At 39.1% G+C, this 6,958-nt stretch overlaps 1 non-coding gene across 1 annotated transcript; it reads left to right on the plus strand.

The window, feature by feature from the left end:
• The first annotated feature begins 1,311 nt into the window (after positions 1 to 1,311).
• On the plus strand, positions 1,312 to 1,419 carry LOC130958629 (small nucleolar RNA R71). Its single transcript, XR_009077742.1, has one exon. It is a non-coding gene; the product is annotated as a small nucleolar RNA R71 (small nucleolar RNA).
• The last annotated feature ends 5,539 nt before the right edge of the window (positions 1,420 to 6,958 follow it).

Genomic DNA, 6,958 nt, shown 5'->3' on the forward strand with positions numbered 1-6,958 from the left:
ACCAAAACATTCTCTACAAGTCCATAAGCTTGTTTTTTTTGAGTTGTCTGCCATCTCTAGTGAGATTTTTGCAGCTTGTACCTCAAAGATCCTTAGCTTCTCCATTACTGAGAGAGGCATGAGGTTTACACTTGACCCTAAGTCACACAGAGCTTTCTTGAAGGTCATGGTGCCTATGGTACAAGGTATGGAAAACTTCCCAGGGTCTTGTCTCTTTTGAGGTAGTTTCTGCCTAGACAAGTCATCCAGTTCTTTGGTGAGCAAGGGAGGTTCATCCTCCCAAGTCTCATTTCCAAATAACTTGTCATTTAGCTTCATGATTGCTCCAAGGTATTTAGCAACTTGCTCTTCAGTGACATACTCATCCTCTTCAGAGGAAGAATACTCATCAGAGCTCATGAAAGGCAGAAGTAAGTCCAATGGAATCTCTATGGTCTCATGTTGAGTCTCAGATTCCCATGGTTCCTCATTGGGAACTCATTGGAGGCTAGTGCACGCCCATTGAGGTCTTCCTCAGTGGCGTTCACTTCCTCCTCTTTCTCTCCAAATTCGGCCATATTGATGGCTTTGCACTCTCCTTTTGGATTTTCTTCTGTGTTGCTTGGGAGAGTACTTGGAGGGAGTTCAGTAATTTTCTTACTCAGCTGTCCCACTTGTGCTTCCAAATTCCTAATGGAAGACCTTGTTTCAGTCATGAAACTTTGAGTGGTTTTGATTAGATCAGAGACCATGGTTGCTAAGTCAGAGGGGTTCTGCTTAGAATTCTCTGTCTGTTGCTGAGAAGATGATGGAAAAGGCTTGCCATTGCTAACCTGTTTCTTCCACCATTATTGTTATTGAAACCTTGTTGGGGTCTCTCTTGATTCTTCCATGAAAAATTTGGGTGATTTCTCCATGAAGAATTATAGGTGTTTCCATAGGGTTCTCCTAGGTAATTCACCTCTTCCATTGAGGGATTCTCAGGATCATAAGCTTCTTCTTCAGATGAAGCATCCTTAGTACTGCTGGTGCATTTTGCATTCCAGACAGACTTTGAGAAATCAAATTGACTTGTTGAGTCAATATTTTATTCTGAGCCAAATGGCATTCAGAGTGTCAATCTCAAGAACTCCTTTCTTCTGACTTGTCCCATTGTTCACAGGATTTCTTTCAGAAGTGTACATGAATTGGTTATTTGCAACCATTTCATTATTCTTGAGCCTCTGTAGGCGTCTTCTTCAGATGAAGAGATCCTCCAGCAGAGCTATCCAAAGACATCTTGGATAGTTCAGAGAGACCATCATAGAAAATACCTATGATGCCCCATTCAGAAAGCATGTCTGAGGGACATTTTCTGATCAATTGTTTGTATCTTTCCCAAGCTTCATAGAGGGATTCTCCATCCTTCTGTCTGAAGGTTTGGACTTCCACTCTAAGCTTACTCAATTTTTTGAGGTGGAAAGAACTTTGCCAAGAAGGCATTGACTAGCTTTCCCATGAGTCTAGACTTTCTTTAGGTTGTGAGTCCAACCATGTCCTAGCTCTGTCTCTTACAGCAAAAGGGAATAGCATCAGTCTGTAGACCTCAGGGTCAACCCCATTAGTCTTGACTGTGTCACAGATTTGCAAGAACTCAGCTAAAAACTGATGAGGATCTTCCAGTGGAAGTCCATGGAACTTGCAATTCTGTTGCATTAGAGAAACTAATTGAGGCTTAAGCTCAAAGTTGTTTGCTCCAATGGCAGGGATAGAGATGCTTCTCCCATAGAAGTCGGGAGTAGGTGCAGTAAAGTCACCCAGCACCTTCCTTGCATTGTTTGCATTGTTGTTGTTTTCGGCTGCCATGTCTTCTTCTTCTTTGAAGAATTCGGTTAGGTCTTCTACAGAGAGTTGTGCCTTAGCTTCTCTTAACTTTCGCTTCAAGGTCCTTTTAGGTTCAGGGTCAGATTCAACAAGAATGCCTTTGTCTTTGTTCCTGCTCATATGAAAGAGAAGAGAACAAGAAAATATGGAATCCTCTATGTCACAGTATAGAGATTCCTTTAGGTGTCAGAGGACAAGAAAAATAGAAGGTAGAAGTAGAAAATTTGAACTTTATCAAAGAAGATGGAGTTCGAATTTTGCATTAAGGAATAGTGTTAGTCCAAAAATAGAAGGATGTGAGAAGAAGGGAAGTAATTTTTGAAAATTAAGTAAAAGATTTTGAAAAATTTTTGAAAAACACTAATTGATTTTCGAAAACAAAAGTGGGAAAGAAGTAAAGTGATTTTTGAAAAAGATTTTGAAATTAGAAATTAAAAAGATTTGATTGAAAACTATTTTGAAAAGATTGGTTGAGAAGATATGATGGTTTTTAAAGATGTGATTAACAGATATGATTGAAAGTTATGGTTTTAAAAAGATGTGATTGAGAAGATATGATTTTGAAAACAATTTTAAAAGATATGATTTGAAAACAATTTGAAAAGATATGATTTTAAAAATTAATGACTTGCCTAACAAGAAAAGATATGATTCAAACATAAAACCTTCCTCAACAGAAAAGGCAAAAAATGTTCAATCAAATCATTAATTGTTAGTAAGTATCTTTGAAAAAGGAAAGAAATTGATTTGAAAACATTTGATTGAAAAGATATGATTTGAAAAAGATTTGATTTTGAAAACTTTGAAACTTGAAAAAAAATTGATTTTGAAACAAATCTTCCCCCTTGTGCCATCCTGGCGTTAAACACCCAGAATGGTGCACATTCTGGCGTTTAACGCCCAACTACTACCTTTTTGGGCGTTAAACGCCCAGCCAGGCACCCTGGCTGGCGTTTAAACGCCAGTCTGTCTTCTTCACTGGCATTTTTGAATGCTCAGCTTTTTCTGTGTGATTCCTCTGCAGTATGTTCTGAATCTTCAATTCTCTGTATTATTGACTTGAAAAGACACAAATTAAAAATATTTTTGGATTTTTAATAATGAGGAATAATCAAGATGCAACTAAAATCAAATAACAATGCATGCAAGACACCAAACTTAGCAGTTTGTATACTACTGACACTAACAACATGAGAATGCATATGAGAAACACCAAAACTCAAGTCAATAGAATTCAAAGATCAAAACAAGGAAATCATCAAGAACATCTTGAAGATTAATGAAGACACATGCATGAATGCAAAAAGAATAGAACATGCAATTGACACCAAACTTAACATGAGACTTTAGACTCAGACAAGAAACATAAATATTTTTGATTTTTATGATTTTGTAATTTTTTGTGCTTTTTTCGAAAATTATATGGAAAAGAAAATAAAGGTATCAAATTCTTAATGAGAATTCCAGGAATCATGCAATGTTAGTCTAAAGCTTTAGTCTAAAGGAATTAGACATAGCTAGCTAAGCTTCAGCAGGACATTGCATTCAAGAGCTAAATTGATGATGATCAATCAGCTTTGGTGATGATAAGAACATCACCTTGAAACACTAGAATTCATTCTTAAGAACTCTGAAGAAAAATAATACCTAATCTAAGCAACAAGATGAACCGTCAGTTGTCCATACACAAGAACAATCCCTGGCAACGGCGCCAAAAACTTGGTGCACGAAATTGTGATCACTACAACTTCGCACAACTAACCAGCAAGTGCACTGGGTCGTCCAAGTAATACCTTACGCGAGTAAGGGTCGATCCCACGGAGATTGGTGGTATGAAGCAAGCTATGGTCACCTTGTAAATCTCAGTCAGGCAGACTCAAATGTATAATGGTGATGAACGAAAATAACATAAAGATAAAGATAGAGATACTTATGTATATCATTGGTGAGAGCTTCAGACAAGCGTATGAAGATGCCTTCCCTTCCGTCTCTCTGCTTTCCTAATGCCTTCATCCAATCCTTCTTACTCATTTCCATGGCAAGCTCGTGTAGGGTTTCACCGTTGTCAATGGCTACCTCCCATCCTCTCAGTGAAAACTGCTCACTCTGTCATAGTACGGCTAATCACCGGTTGGTTCCCTCCCCTACTGGAATAGAATCCCTCTTTTGCGTCTGTCACTAACGCCCAGCAGGTTACAAGTTTGAAGCACGTCACAGTCATTCAATCATTGAATCCTACTCAGAATACCACAGACAAGGTTTAGACCTTCCGGATTCTCTTGAATGCCGCCATCAGGTCCTGCCTATACCACGAAGATTCCGATTAAAGAATCCAGAGATATTCACTAAGCCTCGGATGCTTGTAGAACAAGAATGGTTGTCAGTCACCTTGTTCATAAGTGAGAATGATGATGAGAGTCACGGATCATCACATTCATCAAATTGAAGAACAAGTGATATCTTGGAACAAGAATAAGCGGAATTGAATAGAAGAACAATAGTAATTGCATTAATACTCGAGGTACAGCAAGCTTCACAACTTAATCTATGGTGTGTAGAAACTCCACCGTTGAAAATACATAAGAACAAGGTCTAGGCATGGCCGTGAGGCCAGCCTCCCAAATGATCTAAGAACTAGATGTCCAAAGATGAAAAATACAATAGTAAAAGGTCCTATATATAGAGAACTAGTAGCCTAGGGTGTATAGAGATGAGTAAATGACATAAAAATCCACTTCCGGGCCCACTTGGTGTGTGCTTGGGCTGAGCAATGAAGCATTTTCGTGTAGAGACTCTCCTTGGAGTTAAACGCCAGCTTTTATGCCAGTTTGGGCGTTTAACTCCCATTTAGGTGCCAGTTCCGGCGTTTAACGCTGGAATTTCTTGAGGTGACTTTGAATGCCGGTTTGGGCCATCAAATCTTGGGCAAAGTATGGACTATCATATATTGCTGGAAAGCCCAGGATGTCTACTTTCCAACGCCGTTGAGAGCGCGCCAATTGGGCTTCTGTAGCTCCAGAAAATCTACTTCGAGTGCAGGGAGGTCAGAATCCAACAGCATCTGCAGTCCTTTTGAGTCTCTGGATCAGATTTTTGCTCAGATCCCTCAATTTCAGCCAGAAAATACCTGAAATCACAGAAAAACACACAAACTCATAGTAAAGTCCAGAAAAGTGAATTTTAACTAAAAACTAATAAAAATATAATAAAAACTAACTAAAAGATACTAAAAACATACTAAAAACAATGCCAAAAAGTGTACAAATTATCCGCTCATCAGTCATCCACTTGGTTCCAGGGAGGCATATGTCCTCTAGAACTTGATCCAACCCCTTATCTACTCTCACTATTCTCCTATTAAAGGATTCAGGATCATCTTGTAGTTGAGGTAATTTGAAGACCTCTCTTATTTTGTCCAGATGGAAGTAAATAATTCTCCCTCTGACCATGGTTCTGTAGGTATGAAAAGCGGTTCCAGTCATTCTCTGCTTATCTGTCAGCCACAGATTTGAGTAGAATTCCTGAACCATATTTCTCCCAACCTTTGTCTCAGGGTTGGTTAGAATTTCCCATCCTCTGTTTCGAAATTGCTCTTGGATCTCTGGATATTCATCTTCTTTCAGATCAAATTTAACTTCCGGGATCACTGACCTCAGACCCAATATTTTGTGGTAATGGTCTGCATGTTCTTTGGTTAAGAACTTCTCTTGACTCCAAAGGTCTTTTGGAGCATTCTCTTTCTTGCCTCTTGAATTGGTTTGTTTTCCTTTGGGGGCCATGATCTTGATGAGCCTCAACTTAGTGATCACGGAAAAACACACCAAACTTAGAGGTTTGCTTGTCCTCAAGCAAAAGAAAGGAAAGAGGAGAGAGAGGGGGAGAGCAAATTCGAATGTTGGGGAAGGGCGTGTGGCCAAACATATATTTATAAGGGGGAGAGAGAGAATTCGAAAATTTTGAAGGAGATTTGAGAAGATATGGAAAGAAATTGAGAGATATTTGAGTTTTTTTTGAAGAAGATTTGGAAAGGATTTGAAAGAGATTTGAAGAATGATTTTAATTTTGAAAATTTGAAGGTGAATGATGAAAGTTTGAAATGTATTTATGTAGAAAATTATGGATCAAAACAGGAAAGTTTGAAAAAATTTGAAGTGGAAAGCAAAATCTTTGTCTCCCACCTTTCTGGCGTTAAACGCCCAGAATGGTATCCATTCTGGCGTTTAACGCCCAAATGTTGGCCAATTTGGGCGTTTAACGCCCAGCCAGGTACCCTGGCTGGCATTAAACGCCAGAAACCCCTTCATCACTAGGCGTTTTGCTAAATGCCCAGGATGCTACACACCTGGCGTTAAACGCCCAGAATGGTGCCCATTCTGGCGTTTAACGCCCAAAATGGCACCTTTACTGGCGTTAAACGCCCAGAATGGTGCCTATTCTGGCGTTTAACGCCCAAAGTACCCCTTACTGGTGTTTTTTTTCGCCAGCAGGCTCCTTTCTCTGCTTTTTGCACTGAATCCTTCTGTAACTCTGTGAATTCCTTCAATTTTGAAGATTTCCCTTTGAGAATATGTATCAAACTTTGATTAAATAAAATAGATAAACTGCTAATGACTGGGTTACCTCTGATGAGCGGATATTTTATACGCTTTTTGGGGGTAATTTCATGTAGATTTTAGCATGTTTTAATTAGTTTTTAGTTAAATGTTATTAGTTTTTAGGCAAAAATCATATTTCTGGACTTTACTATGAGTGTGTGTATTTTTCTGTGATTTCAGGTATTTTCTGACTGAATTGAGGGAGCTGAGCAAAAATCTGACTTAGGCTGAAAAAGGACTGCTGATGCTTTGGATCCTGACCTCCCTGCACTTGAATGGATTTTCTGGAGCTACAGGAGTCCATTGCGCGCTCTCACGGCGTTGGAAGTAGACATCCAGGCTTTCCAGCAATATATAATAGTCCATACTTTGCGTAAAGATAGACGACATAACTTGGCGTTGAACGCCAATACATGCTGCTGTCTGGTTAACGCCAGAAAAACGTCATGATCCGAGTTGAACGCCCAAAACACGTCATAACTTGGAGTTCAATTCCAAGAAAAGGCCTCTACTCGTGAATA

Source organism: Arachis stenosperma, chromosome 10 (genome assembly GCF_014773155.1).
Source record: "Arachis stenosperma cultivar V10309 chromosome 10, arast.V10309.gnm1.PFL2, whole genome shotgun sequence".
Classification (NCBI taxonomy): domain Eukaryota; kingdom Viridiplantae; phylum Streptophyta; class Magnoliopsida; order Fabales; family Fabaceae; genus Arachis; species Arachis stenosperma.